This window comes from Palaemon carinicauda, chromosome 28 (genome assembly GCF_036898095.1).
Source record: "Palaemon carinicauda isolate YSFRI2023 chromosome 28, ASM3689809v2, whole genome shotgun sequence".
Classification (NCBI taxonomy): domain Eukaryota; kingdom Metazoa; phylum Arthropoda; class Malacostraca; order Decapoda; family Palaemonidae; genus Palaemon; species Palaemon carinicauda.
The window spans coordinates 89,184,157-89,199,145 of NC_090752.1; positions in this window are offsets into that span (position 1 = coordinate 89,184,157).

Consider the following 14,989-nt stretch of genomic DNA (forward strand, 5'->3'; position numbering starts at 1 on the left):
GTGTGTGTGTGTGTGTGTGTGTGTGTGTGTGTGTGTGTGTGTGTAAGTGCGATTTAGTCATTATCATCATCATTCATTAATAGGCAACTGCAGAACAAAGGCCTCGGAAATGTCCTTTTACGCCAGTTTGCACCGGCAAACTTTCTTAGTTCGTAATCCGTCGTCTTCTCTTCCTTGGCCTTCTCTTGCAATCTCGAGTGACCCATTTTGTTATTCTTAATGTTCATATATTATCTATCATTCTCATTATACATCCTGTCCCTGTCCATTTCTCTTTCTTACATGTTAGAATATCCTCTACTTTACTTTGCTCTCGTATCCATGTTGCTCTTTTTTTGTCTCTTAGTGGTATCCTCATCATTATTCTTTCCATAGCTCCTTTGTAACTAGCTTATGTTCTAAGGCTTTAGTAAGGTTCCAAGTTCCTGATACATATGTTAAAATTTGCAGGACCATATGATTGAATACTTTTCTTTTAAGAGAAAGAGGCATTCTACGTTTCTTAATCCTCTCCATCCCATGTTCGCGTATGACTAATTACAGTAGGCTTTTTTCGCTAAAGTATTTTTTTTTTTACTCAATTTTACATGTTTTCTGTTTTTCAGTTTTACAAATTAAAAATTCTGCGTAGATTTCATCAAAGGGCAATTTTGTAAATAATATTTTCTTTTATGATAATGTAAGAAAAGTAATTTTCCATATTATATATACTCAGAAAATTTGTGTGGAAGTATATCTCATGAGAGAGAGAGAGAGAGAGAGAGAGAGAGAGAGAGAGAGAGAGAGAGAGAGAGAGAGAGAGAGAGAGAGAGAAAAAAAAATATTTTGGATATTAGGAGAAAGAGAGAGATATTAGATATATTTTGAAAATTAATAGAAAAAATATACAAATGAGCCTTATTGCCTTATTGCCTTATTTTATGTTTGGGTTCCCCCAGGTCCCTCAGTGTGAGGCACCTCGTATATCCACCAGAGAGTTGCTAATGCATCTTCCGGTGTATTTTGCATCTTCCAGTCTTGGATGGTCTGAGATGCATCTTAGGTACTTATCGAGCTTATTCTTAAACACATCTACGCTCACTCCTGGTATGTTTCTTAGATGAGCTGGCAGCACATTAAATAGTCGCTGCATTATCGATGCTGGTGCGTAGTGGATTAATGTCCTGTGCGCCTTCCTTAGTTTTCCTGGTATATTTTTGGCACTATTAATCTACCTCGGCTTGCTCTTTCTGATATTTTTAGCTCGATGTTTTCAGTAATTCCTTCTATTTGCTTCCATGCTTGTATTATCATGTAGAGTTCTCTTCTCCTTTCTAGACTGTATAGTTTTAAAAATTTCAGTCTTTCCCAGTAGTGAAGGTCCTTAACTACTTCTATTCTAGCAGTATAGGACCTTTGTACACTCTCTATTTGTGCAATATCCTTTTGGTAGTGTGGGTACCATATCACATTGCAGTACTCGAGTGTACTACGTACATAAGTTTTGTAAAGCATAATCATGTGTTCAGCTTTTTTTGTTGTAAAGTGTCTGAATAACATTCCCATTTTTGCTTTACATTTAACCAACAGTGTTGCTATTTTGTCGTTGCATAACATATTCCTATTTAACATTACACCAAGGTCATTAATTGCTTACTTGTTTGTGATTGTCTCGTTATTAGGTCCCTTGTATGCATATACCATTCCTTCTCTGTTTCCATAATTTATTGATTCAAATTGATCGGAGTTAAATACCATCCTATTTATCTCCACCCATTCATATATTTTGTTTAGATCTCTTTGTAGTGAGTTCCTATCTTCATCACAAGTAATTTCTCTACTTATTCTTGTGTCATCGGCGAAACTTCTCACTACAGTTTTCAACATCACAGTCTATGTCTGAGATCATAATAACAAACAGCCTTGTGGCACGCCAGATATTACCTGAGCTTCATCTGATTTCTCGTCATTTACAACCACTATCTGTTTTCTGTTTTGCTGGAATTCTTTTAGCCATTTTCCTATCTTTCCCACAATATTATGCTTTCTCATTTTTTTCTTTAATATGTTATGGTCTACCTTGTCAAAGGCTTTTGTAAAATCTAGATAGATCACATCTGTGTCTTTTTCATTTATCATATTTTTGTATATGTTTTCATAGTGTGCTATCAGTTGGGTTTGTGTACTTTTTCCAAGCACAAAACCGTGTTGACCTATATTAAAAAAATTATTTTTAACCTAATGATTCATTATTTTCTTTTTTATTACCCTCTCATACACTTTCATAATATGTGATGTTAGACTAACAGGTCTATAATTGCTTGCCTCTAGTCTTGATCCACTTTTGAAGATAGGGGTTATACAAGCTAATATATGTTTTAACGTATATCTCGCTCATTTCTACACTTTGTCTTAGCAGTATTGCAAGCGGCTTCGCGATAGTGTTTGCAGTTTTTTTTAACAAAATCGCTGGAACTCCATCTGGTCCGGCTGCCGATTCATTTTTAATTTCGCTTATAGCCTTGACAATCAATATCTGGTTCATTAATATCTATATCCGTTAGATATTCAACATTTTCTTCTCTCATTTATGTATCATTATTCTCATTTGCAATTCTTGGCGTGAACTCACTTTTATATTTTTCTGCTGATATGTTGCATATTTCCTTTTTTTCATTCGTTAGCCGTCCTTCAATTCTTAGAGGACCTATTTCTAATCTCCCTTTATTTATAATTTTTTGCATAGGAGAAAAGTACTTTAGGTTTTTTTTTTTTATATTTTGAAGTGTCCTTTCTTCTAAGTCCTTTTTTTCATTTTCTTTCGACTGTATAATCTTTTGTTCTGCATTTTCTATCTTACATTTTATTTCCCTCATTTTCCACACATTTTTTTCTTTTGTAAGATTTTTCTTCCACTTTCTAATTTTCTGAAATAAGATCCTTCTGTCTCTTGGTATGCATGTCTTTTGTTTATTGTTTTTTTTCGGTACATATTTTTCAACAATTTTCTTCAGTATTTTGTACAGTATGTCCGTATTTACCTGTATATTAATACTTACAAATACATTTTTCCATTCTTTATTCAGTTCTTCATTTATTTCTGACCATTTTATATTCTTACTATAAAAGTTATATTTTCCATATCCTTCCCAACGTTTTGTGCTTTTATTAATTCTGCGACCACTTGCTTTGGAATGGACTATCAATTCTATGACATTGTGATCTGAAATTCCCGTGTTATACACTATTATTTCTTTAACATAATTCACCTCATTCAAAATACTAGATCTAGGACATTTTCCTTTCTTGTTGGAATGTGGTTTATTTGTTGCATATTATGTTCTAATAGCATATCTTGAAGCTTTTCAAATTGTCTCTTATCTTCTGCGCTACTATTGCTCTCTTTTTTTATATGTATATGTACAACCACTTTCTTCTATCAATTCTTTCCAATCCACGAAAGGAAAGTTAAAATCTCCGGATAGGAGTACAGTATATTCCAATCTTTATGGTTTCTACATATATCATCTATTTTTTTCTATTATTATGTCAAACTCCTTAGTATTTGGGGGTATGTAAACTACAATATTCACTAGTTTTTCAAATTCAAATTCTACCGCAATCAATTCATATTCTGTGTTGATGTATTTTTCACAGACTTTTCCTTGATTTATGTCTCTTCCATATATTGTGGTTCCCCCTTGATTCCTATTTGTTCTGTCTGATCTATAAGTTTGGAAATCCTTTATCTGGTCATCACTGCCAGTCTCTTGGGAATACCATGATTCACTTATATTTAATATATCTATTTTTTCAATTTGGGTTAGTTCTTCTAATAACTCTATTTTCCTTTTAGAGTTACTCGTGACTAAACCCTGTGCATTCATCACTATTATGGTTTTTGCTTCATCCCCATTATTTAATATTGGTAATAATATGGATTCTCCCATGCTTCCTTCCTGTTCTGATATGATGTTCTTTTCTTCATTTCCAGGAATTCTGCCATTAAAAAATCCAACTTTTCTTTTATATTTGCTCTTTCGCCTTCATATTTATTTTTGTGTGTATACCTGCAATTATCCCCATAGCTGCACCAACCCCTGGCATTATAGATGCATTCTTTCTAGTTGGGCTCTAAATATGCATATTTGGGATGAAAGGCCTCATATCTTGGGGCCTTTGGTGCATAGCGCCGTATATACGCGGCCTGCTTTTTTGTTTCTTTTTTTGTTTCATTTTTGCTTTCATTTTAGTTTGCTGAGTTTTCTTACTTTCATTCATGGTTGCAGGATGCGTATATCGACATTTTTTGTTGAAACTGCATCCTCATCCTTCTTTTAGGTTTTTGCATATTTTTGGATGGAGATCTCTGCATTCGTCTCCATATCCGTCAATATGGCATATCTTTGGATGCTTGTAGTAGCATCTTTCGCCAAATCTGCAATTCCCTCTTTTCAGAAAATTGCAGACTATATCTTTCTTTTCTTTTTTTTTTTCTTGTTCTTGCTCTTCCCTAAAAGTATGTAGGTCCGGGTAGAGTCTCTTGGGTCTATTATTTGTTTTCATCTGATAATTTATTTCTTCATAAGTATGTTGTTGGATGGCATCAATAGTTATATCAATGATTTCCTCTGCATCCTTACACATATCCTGTTAATTTTTTTCTTCTTCTTCTACTTCTTATTTGTCTTCTTTTTCTTCTGCTTTTTTTTCTTCCTCTTCTTTATCTTCAACTATTTGCAGATTTAGTCTCGACTTAATTATATTTTCTATCCAGACTAAGCATGTTGAGCAGAATACCTTTGTCTCTATTTTTTATTTATTGCTGTATTTCAGCACATGTGGGGTCTGTTGGAACATGACAGGCATCACATTTTCTAATCAATTGTTGAGGATTATTAATGGAATACCATATCTTACATGTATTACACCATTTTGGCATTCTTTTTCCCAATGCATCAATCAGCATATTCACCATATTGGACTTCTTATTGTTCTTTGATGGAATGTGTTGATTGATGTAAAATTTCTTTATAAGTCTCTTTATCACTTGGATCTTCTTTGGAATTTCTTCTATTATTTTGCTGATGTTTTCCACAGATTTGCTGCAGTTTATTGGATCATATTGTTTCAATATGTCTGCGAATATTTTTCCGGCACACTGGTTGGAGTTACTAGTGACCTCTGTTATCAGACGGTCGAGCTCTTTTTTCTCCAACTCATGGAATTTACTTTTGCTGACTGCAGCAATGTCCCTCCAAGAGTTGCCTGTGTTGTAGAGTGCCATCTTGATCAGATTTTTAGTAATTCACAAGATAACTATCCTATGCCTACGTTTTATCCCACTTTTCTAACCTCAAACTAATCACCGACTATTCACGAAAACTTGTACCTATATTGCACTCGATAGCCTTTTGTTATCCTCGTTAAATCAGGATATTTTTAGGGTCGCACAAGTGTATTCACTCACCGGCACACAGATAAAACTCGAGAGAGAGAGAGAGAGAGAGAGAGAGAGAGAGAGAGAGAGAGAGAGAGAGAGAGAGAGAGAGAGTGTTACAAAGATTTTGGATGTCTCGAAGAATTCTTAGTCATCCCCAGAGCCTCCATTTGCTCTTTGGTAGAGCGATTTAGTTTAAGCATTTAGAGAGTCCTTATGATCTTCTTTTTAACTTATTCTTGAACACGTTTACCGTGTTTTTATTCACTATATCCGCTGGAAGTCTGTTCCAAGTATTTGCTATTTTGTATGCAAAGAAATTGCCCCATTGAGTGTTGTTGTATCTTTTCAATTCCAGTTTGTATCTGTTACTTCTAGACTGATTTTTGCTAAGCTTGAATAGATTGTGGAAATCTACATTTGTTATTCTTTTAAGAATTTTGATTGCCTCCATTAACTGTCCCCTTAGCCGCCGAGTTTTTACATCAAATAAGGTCAAACGTTCCATCCTCCGTTTATAAACAAATTGCGTAGTGGTGGAACTAGCTTGGTGGCCCTATATTGTACTGCTTCCAACCTATCTTTATCCTTCCGAATCCTTGGAGCCCAGAATTGGACTCCGTATGTCTAGATGGGGTCTTACTAGTGATGCATACAGTTGCAGTACGGTGTTTTTATTTTCTGTAATGAATTGTCTCTTTATGTAGCCTATTAGTTTTTGTGCTTTCTTTTCAGCTTTTATGTTCTGTTTGGTGAACTTCAAATCCTTGCTGATAATAATACCGAGATCTTCCTCCTGGTTTACACTTTCTATTTCATTATCCAGCAGTGAGTAATCTCATTGTGGGTTACTGTAACCTATGTGCATGACTTTACATTTTCCACAGTTGAAAGGCATTTGCCACTTTCTGAACCATTCTCCTAGCTTCATTAGATCCTCTCTTAAAGCTTCTACGTCTTCGAAGTTCGCAGCATTTATGCCTAGTTTAGTATCATCAGCAAATTTGGATATTGTACTAGTTAATCCGAAATCTATGTCGTTAATGCAGATCAGAAATAGCAATGGGCCAAGTACGGATCCTTTAGGTACTCCTCTTGTTGCAGCTGCCCACACTGAAGCTTCTCCATTGATTACAATTCTCTGTTTTCTGCTTGTTACCCAGTCTTCGATTCATTCAGCTGGCTCGTCAATGATGCCTAGTGCTCTAATTTTGACCATTAATTATCTATGAGGAGGTTTTTAAAATTAGATTTTTTTTTACAAATTAGAGAGAGAGAGAGAGAGAGAGAGAGAGAGAGAGAGAGAGAGAGAGAGAGAGAGAGAGAGAGAGAGAGAGAGAGGCCTAGTGCTCTAATTCTGACCATTAATTATCTATGAGAAGGTTTTTAAAATTAGTAGATTTTTTTATCATTTAGAAAAGAGAGAGAGAGATATTAGAAATATTTTGAAAAATAATAGAAAAAAATATACAAATGAGAGAGAGAGAGAGAGAGAGAGAGAGAGAGAGAGAGAGAGAGAGAGAGAGAGAGAGAGAGAGAGAGAGAGAGAGTTCCAAGATGTCTCGAAGAATTCTTAGTCCATCCCCGGAGACTCCATTTGCTCTTTGGTAGAGCGATTTAGTTTAAGCATTTAGAGTTCTTATGATCTTCTTATTAACTTATTCTTGAACTCGTTTACCGTGTTTTTATTCACTATATCCGCTGGAAGTCTATTCCAAGTATTTACTATTTTGTATATAAAGAAATTGCCCCATTGAGTGTTGTTGTATCTTTTCAATTCCAGTTTGTATCCGTTACCTCTAGACTGATTTTTGCTAAGCTTGAATAGATTGTTCTAATCTACATTTGTTATTCCTTTAAGAATTTTGAATGCCTCCATTAACTGTCCCCTTAGTCGCCGAGTTTTAAGATCAAATAAGGTCAAACGTTCCATCCTCCGTCTATAACCAAATTGACTTAGTGGTGAAACTAGCTTGGTGGCCGTAGCTTGTACTGCTTCCAACCTATCTTTATCTTTCCGAATACTTGCAGCCCAGAATTGGACTCCATATATCTAGATGGGGTTTTACTAGTGAGGCATACAGTTGCAGTACGGTGTCTTTATTTCTGTATTTGAATTGTCTCTTTATGTAGCCTACTAGTTTTTGTGCTTTCTTTTCAATTTTTCTATGTTCTGTTTGGTGAGCTTCAAATCCTTGCTGATAATAATCATCTTCCTCCTGGTCTACACTTTCTATTTCATTATCTAGCAGTGAGTAATCTCATTGTGGGATTCTGTAATCTATGTGCATGACTTTACATTTTCCACAGTTGAAAGGCATTTGCCATTTTCTGGATCATTCTCCTAGCTTCATTAGATCCTCTCTTAAGGATTCTACGTCCTCTAAGTTCGCAGCATTTATGCTTAGTTTAGTATCATCGGCAAATTTGGATATTGTACAAGTTAATCCTAAATCTATGTCGTTAATGCAGATCAGAAATAGCAATGGGCCTAGTACGGATCCTTGAGGTACTCCTCTTGTAGCAGCTGCCCACACTGGAGCTTCTTCATTGATTACAATTCTCTGTTTTCTGCTTGTTACCCAGTCTTCGATTCATTCAGCTGGCTCGTCAATGATGCCTAGTGCTCTAATTTTGACCATTAATTATCTATGAGGAGGTTTTTAAAATTAGTAGAATTTTTTTTTTACAATTTAGAAAGAGAGAGAGAGAGAGAGAGAGAGAGAGAGAGAGAGAGAGAGAGAGAGAGAGAGAGAGAGAGAGAGATGCCTAGTGCTCTAATTCTGACCATCAATTATCTATGAGAAGGTTTTTAAAGTTAGTAGAATTTTTTTTTTTACAAATTAGAAGAGAGAGAGAGAGAGAGAGAAAGAGAGAGAGAGAGAGAGAGAGAGAGAGAGAGAGAGAGAGAGAGAGAGAGAGAGAGAGAGAGAGAATTTGGAAATATGTAGTAAAAAGATTATGCAAATTAGAAAACACTATCGAAGATAAAAGAAAGTGAAACGGAATAAAATCGTTGGAAATGTCCTTCCCGATCCCGTATGTAGATTTGTGAGACAACACGCTGTTACTCTTCTTTATGGTCTTGTTTATGGTTCCTCCGGCGGGGATTTTCTTTATTGGACAGATACACGGAAACTCTCTACCTCTGTTTGTTTAGGCACTTGTTTATTTGTGCTTGCGCTAAGTTCCTGAGTATGTACTCTTGTTTTTGTTCCTTACTTTGCGTTGAAGAAGATAAGTTTCTCTTGCGGAACTAGTGTAACTCGAGTGGCACTCTTGTGGTTGGTGTTGTTGTTGTTACAGTTATTGTTATTAATGGTATTATTATTGTTATTGCTGTTGTTTAAAATCACTTTCAAAATTATTATTATTATTATTATTATTATTATTATTATTATTATTATTATTATTATTAAAATTTCTCTTGAAAAATTAATACTAATACTAATACTTTAAAGTTCGCTTTCGAAATTATTATTATTATTGTTATTATTATTATTATTATTATTATTATTATTATTATTATTATTATTGCTCTTTAAAGTTCACTTTCAAAATTATTGATATTATTATCATTATTATTATTATAATTATTATTACTAATGTTGTTATTTAATACTCACTTTCAAAACTCAAGAGAAAACCCGTGAAAAGAAAACAACGAATAGAAAATATGAACTTATTTCAAAACGATTCAGACCTTTTCTAATATATACAGCATAATAAAAAAAAGTATTTTAAAGTATCGGGAAAAATACTAATATAAGCGTCTAGATAATTCACTTCCGGTCTTCATTCAAGATCAACCATAAGTCTAAGGAAAGTTCTCTCTCTCTCTCTCTCTCTCTCTCTCTCTCTCTCTCTCTCTCTCTCTCTCTCTCTCTCTCTCGTAGAAAATTTTCATCTTAGATTTACTGATAAGATTATGTGACAGAAAACTCACAGAATTTAAAAAAAAAAAAAAACGTTTTATAAATGTTTTTTTCTCTTGATTGAAATTATTAATATGGAAAATTATTAAAATTATTTCTGTGTAAAAAGATCATTATTGATTATGAAATTCAGTTTGCGTAACTCAGCTTCTCAGAAAAGAAAGGGAGTTATCATGTTTTGCATTTAAATAATCTCAATAAAGATTGAGATTCTTTTTTTTTAAACATTAGTGATAATAAATTAGCATCAAAAGATAGAATTGATTCTACTATTAGATCGTAAAATAATGTGTGAGATCTGTTCTATATATATATATATATATATATATATATATATATATATATATATATATATATATATATATATATATTATATATACATATATATTTATTTATTTATTTATTTATGTATCACACATATATATATATATATATATATATATATATATATATATATATATGTATGTATGTATGTATGTATTTATATATATAAATCTCCTTATTATAAGTTAGTCTCCCAAAGAGTTTTGAAAAGTGGGATCTTTAGATACCTGCTTTTCTTCGGCAAATATTATCTCAGTTTATGTGCTTTGAACAAACACGTTTGTTGAAACTTTATCTTAGTTGAAAAATAGCTGAATATAACAAGACTTTTATTATAATAACCAAGTTTTTCACTTATCCAGAGTTCTTAGATAATTAATAGGACTTCTTGAGAAAGAGTTTCATTTTACTTCATTAACAATGTGCTTTAATGGCATTATACTGTTGTGACGGCGCCGAGAGAGAGAGGTTATGACTCAAAGGCAGGGTGCAATCAATGAGTTGTTTATTAAAGAACACACTCCCTTATATACAAAATCTCAAAGCAACAAGAATTTTCATGTTCAAATATTGACAATGTTACAGAGGAGAAAATTAGACATGAATTTTCATGTTCGTTTTAGTGCAAGGGAAGAGCGAAGATACAAGCATAATATATACAAAAGGAATTATGTACAATTGTGTGACACACGGTTGGTACATGGCTCCCCCCCCCCTAAAAATAGAATAGAAGTTGGAGTTCGTTATTATCAAGTAAATATTTATTTTAGAATCTCAGTTATGTGGAAAGCGTGCTTAAAAGTAAATGAACTTTTACTTATTGACATAATAATGCACTTAACAAGGCTCTGGAGGTTACCTTTCATAAGTAAAAAATAAAAAGACAATTAAGTTAGTTTAAGTAAAAAGATTTTTCGGGGTAACATATGTTAGAGGGATGTTTGGTAACTGGGAGGAGACAGGCTGCATGAGAAGTCGTTGAGAAGGCATGAGAAGAATGCCAGGTCTAAAGTATCTGAATAAAGTTTAAAAGTTCCCATGTAGGTATAAAGCCAAGAACAGGAAGGGTACAAAGGAATGTTGGTATTTAACTGCCATATTCAATAGAACAGTTTAAGATGAAACCAGAAGGACGAATCACTCAAGGTTACGAGCAAATCGAACATGTATAAAAACAAGACTAATTATTGCTGTTTTTAGAACTTTGGTAAAATCAATGGATTATGCAATTGGGTATTAGTTCGTGGGAATGAACATCTCTTGGATTTCTCGAGAATTGACAGAAAATAACCTATAGAAAATATCGAAGCCTCAGACCCAGTTATCAAGATGAACAAAACAGTTAAGGCCAATAGAGGGACGTTTATGTGGAAGGTATTGGGTTTAAACTAGGAGAGTAGTTGAATCAAGGTCAATTGAACGTCTTAAAGTTAATTATTTTTTGCAAAGAAGAGAAAATATTTTCCCATGGGTCATAGAGACGGGATAAGACACTTCATCATTGTAGAGGGAAGCTTTTGCTTTAGGGTAAAGAAGTACTACGAGTCTTCTAAGAGAAGGACACTCCAAAATCAAACCATTGTTCTCTAGATTTGGGTAGTGCCATAGCCTCTGTACCATGCTCTTCCACTGCCTTGGGTTATAGTTCTCTTGCTTGAGGGTACACTCTGGGACACTATTCTATCTAATTTCTCTTTCTCTTGTTTTGTTTGAAGTTTTTTTATAGAGTATATAGGAAATATTTATTTTAATGTTACTGTTCTCAAAAAAAATTTATTTTTCCTTGTTTTCTTTCCTTGTTGGGGCCCCTGGGCTTCTAGCATGCTGCTTTTCTCAACTAGGGTTGTAGCTTAGCAAGCAATAATAAGAATAATACTAGCTAAGCTACAACCCTTGTTGGAAAAGCAGGATACTATAATCCCAAGGGCTTCAACAAGGAAAATAGCCCAATGAGGAAAGGAAATAAGGAAACGGGTAGAATAGTGTGCCAAAGAACAGGAGGAGTATGGCTAATGCAAACCTTCCTAGGTGAATGACCCAGGAGAAGAAGAGAGAAATTAAGTTTTGATATTAATGAAGTAGAAGAAATACATTAAACTCAACTATGCCAAAAGATTTTTATAAAAAGAAAACCATGATAATTTTTCTTCCCAAAATCTGTTTTCATCAGTATTCCTAAAGCACGCTCTTACTATTTGATGAAACAGCAAAAGTAAAAAAGCGATAAAAAGAAAGTATATTTTTTTTCTAGAACTCGCTTCGAGATCAATCGGACATTTTGAAAAGCCAATTTCGGGAAGAGAAAATAAAATTCGGCGAAAGGCGAAGGTCGGTAATCTTCCGTCGAATTTTGGGATGTGAGGAAAATACGAATTACACAGCTTTTCTCTCCGAAGTAATTTTATCTGAAAGGTAAAGTCAGCGTATTAGGAGGTCTGTTAACTTTGATCGAAGTAGTTTTGAAATTCAAGGATATTCCATTGACTATATATTGATCCTTCATGGAGGCAATGATATTCCTCATTTCAATAACTATATCTAAATATTGATTGTTTTTTTTTTAAAAAACTATAAACAGATAAATATCCATATACTATGCCCGGATATAAATTAGGTACGTTGATTCGGTGAAAGAGAGAGAATATAAATATCCGACAAAGCCTTCAAACAAGAATGGAAAAGGTTGATTGTCCAATTTAAAAGGTAATTCATAAGAGAAAATTCTGAATTATTCCCTTAGAATTTTTCTTGTGCTTTAAGCTTCATTAGAAATATTGAATAATGCCATTTCAGTTGATGAGTCAATAATTTGCTAATAATTTGAAGTGATTTGAGTGAGCATTTTAGTCTCATTTAAATGAAACTTGATTAGATAATTTACTTGATATTAAATTGTAGTTGAATGAATTATTAACATTTAACGTTAAACTACTTAGACAATTTTATTTAAATTTAGTCAAAGTTAAGAGGTTAATTCAGAATGAACAGTAGGTGATAGAATGAATAACTTTACAAAAATTTTGAATGGATAAGTAGCCATTAACTGAACTCATCTCTAGCCAGTATTTTAATAGTTTTGATAAGTAAGTGGGTTTGTCATCTTTTAAACCAGTGACTTACCTTACTGAGCACTTTCATGTGCATGCCTACTCAAGATCTTTGGAGGCTTCTTGTTGCAATGGGGTTATCAAACCTCCCTTTCGGTAGAACAGCATCTCTATTGGCAAGATAGAGCAGTGCAGCTAAAGAGCTGTTTTTGTGACAGAGTTGAATACGTTTGTGTTCCACAATGTGTCAATATCTTGGCCTTTTTTTTTGAAGAGATATGTCTTTTTAGTCTTTGCCTAGGATCTTCACCAAATATAAGGACCAAGGCTTAAGGGGCTGTGTGGATTGTTAGTTTTGTCAGTGTACAGCAAAGGGGCCATTGTACTGTAGGTATTACTTCAGGGCTTTTGCTGCGTTCCAGAGGCCTTCAACTGCACTTACTTTGTATTCTGTTACTTTGTCCCCGTTCTCAAATCGTTTCTCTCCTGTTCTCCAAACCATTTTCATTTACTTATAGTGACTCTAGCGTTTTCTCCCCAGTAGCTATTGGACGCTGAGTGGCCTCCTAGGCCCCAGCTCCTGGCTGTCTACTCCAAAATCATAAATGCTTCATGATAAGAGAAGGAATACTGCTGGGACACTTGTCGTGTAATTGAAGCTTTGCATTCTGAGAGACTTCGTGTAATTGAAGCTCTGCTGTCTTAGAGATTCGTCATGTAATTGAAGCTCTGGAGTGTGGGAGATTTGTCACGTAATTGAAGCTTTGGAGTCTGGGAGACTCGCCGTGTAATTGAAGATCTGGAGTCTGGGAGTCTCATCATGCAATTGAAGCTCTGGAGTCTTGGAGACTCGTCGTGTAATTGAAGATCTGGAGTCTGGGAGTCTCATCATGTAATTGAAGCTCTGAAGTCTGGGAGACTCGTCGTGTAATTGAAGTTCTGGAGCCTGGGAGTCTCATCATGTAATTGAAGCTCTTCAGTCTGGAAGATTCACCATGTAATTGAAGATCTGCAGTCTGGGAGATTCGTCGTGTAATTGAAGCTCTGGAGTCTGGGAGTCTCATCATGAAATTGAAGTTCAGCAATCTGGGAGACTTGTATTGAAAATATGCAGTCTGGGAAAATCGTCGTGTAATTAAAGCTCTGCAATCTGGGAGACTCTTGAATTGAAGCTCTGCAGTGTGGAGACTCGTTTAATTGAATCTTTGTATTCTTGGAGAGACTTCATGTAATTGAAGCTCTGCAATCTGGGAGACTCTTAAATTGAAGCTCTGCAGTCTGGGAGACTATTTGTGTAATTGAAGCTCTGCAATCTAGGAGACTCATGAATCGAAGTTCTGCAGTTTGGGAGACTCGTCGTGTAATCGAAGCTCTGCAATCTGGGAGACTCTTGAATTGAATTTTGTAGTCTGGGAGACTCGTAGTGTAATTGAAGCTCTGTAGTCTGGGAGACTCGTCGTGTAATTGAAACTGCATTTTGAGAGACTTCGTGTGATTGATGCTCTGTAGTCGGCTTCAGTCGACTATATGTACTGGAGAAATCTATTAACTGCGTTATAATGTCCCTGGATGGAAGTGGTCCCAACTTCCATCGAAACAGAAAGTGATTACATCCGAGAACACATTGCCAGGATTAAGCCGTAATAAGACCCAGGGCGCCTACAGTAGGCCTAAAGCACATACGAGTATCTAACACGTAATATATCACAACGACATAGTCTGGGAAGTTGAGGTATATATAGATTTATTTCACAGACAATTCTAATTCAAGCTCCGGACGGAAAGAGGATTGGAAGAGTCTTTAGAAAGGAATCGGTTAATAAGATTTACTCTCTCTCTCTCTCTCTCTCTCTCTCTCTCTCTCTCTCTCTCTCTCTCTCTCCCTCTCTCTTTCTTCAAAAGGTAATTTAAACGCCACCCGTGGTACTTTTATGGGCCTGAGATAATTGTTGGAGGATTTTGCTGATTTTGAAAGGCATCTATTTCACGCTAGTGTTGTATTAGCCATGGTAAGATTATCGTATTACACCATGGAAAGAATCAAAGTCTTTTTTTTTCTGGGATAAGTTTATTTTGAAGATTTATTAAAATGATAATATACGAATTTAGATTATTCTGTTAAATTAAATTTTTGACAAATTCAGGACAAAAGTGTAGTGGATAGTTTTCTATTAGTGATATTAAACGAAAATGAGCGTTGAATAGATATTGAAATATATTTTTATTGTACCGGTTTGTTACCGAATGCTGGAGACATTTTAACT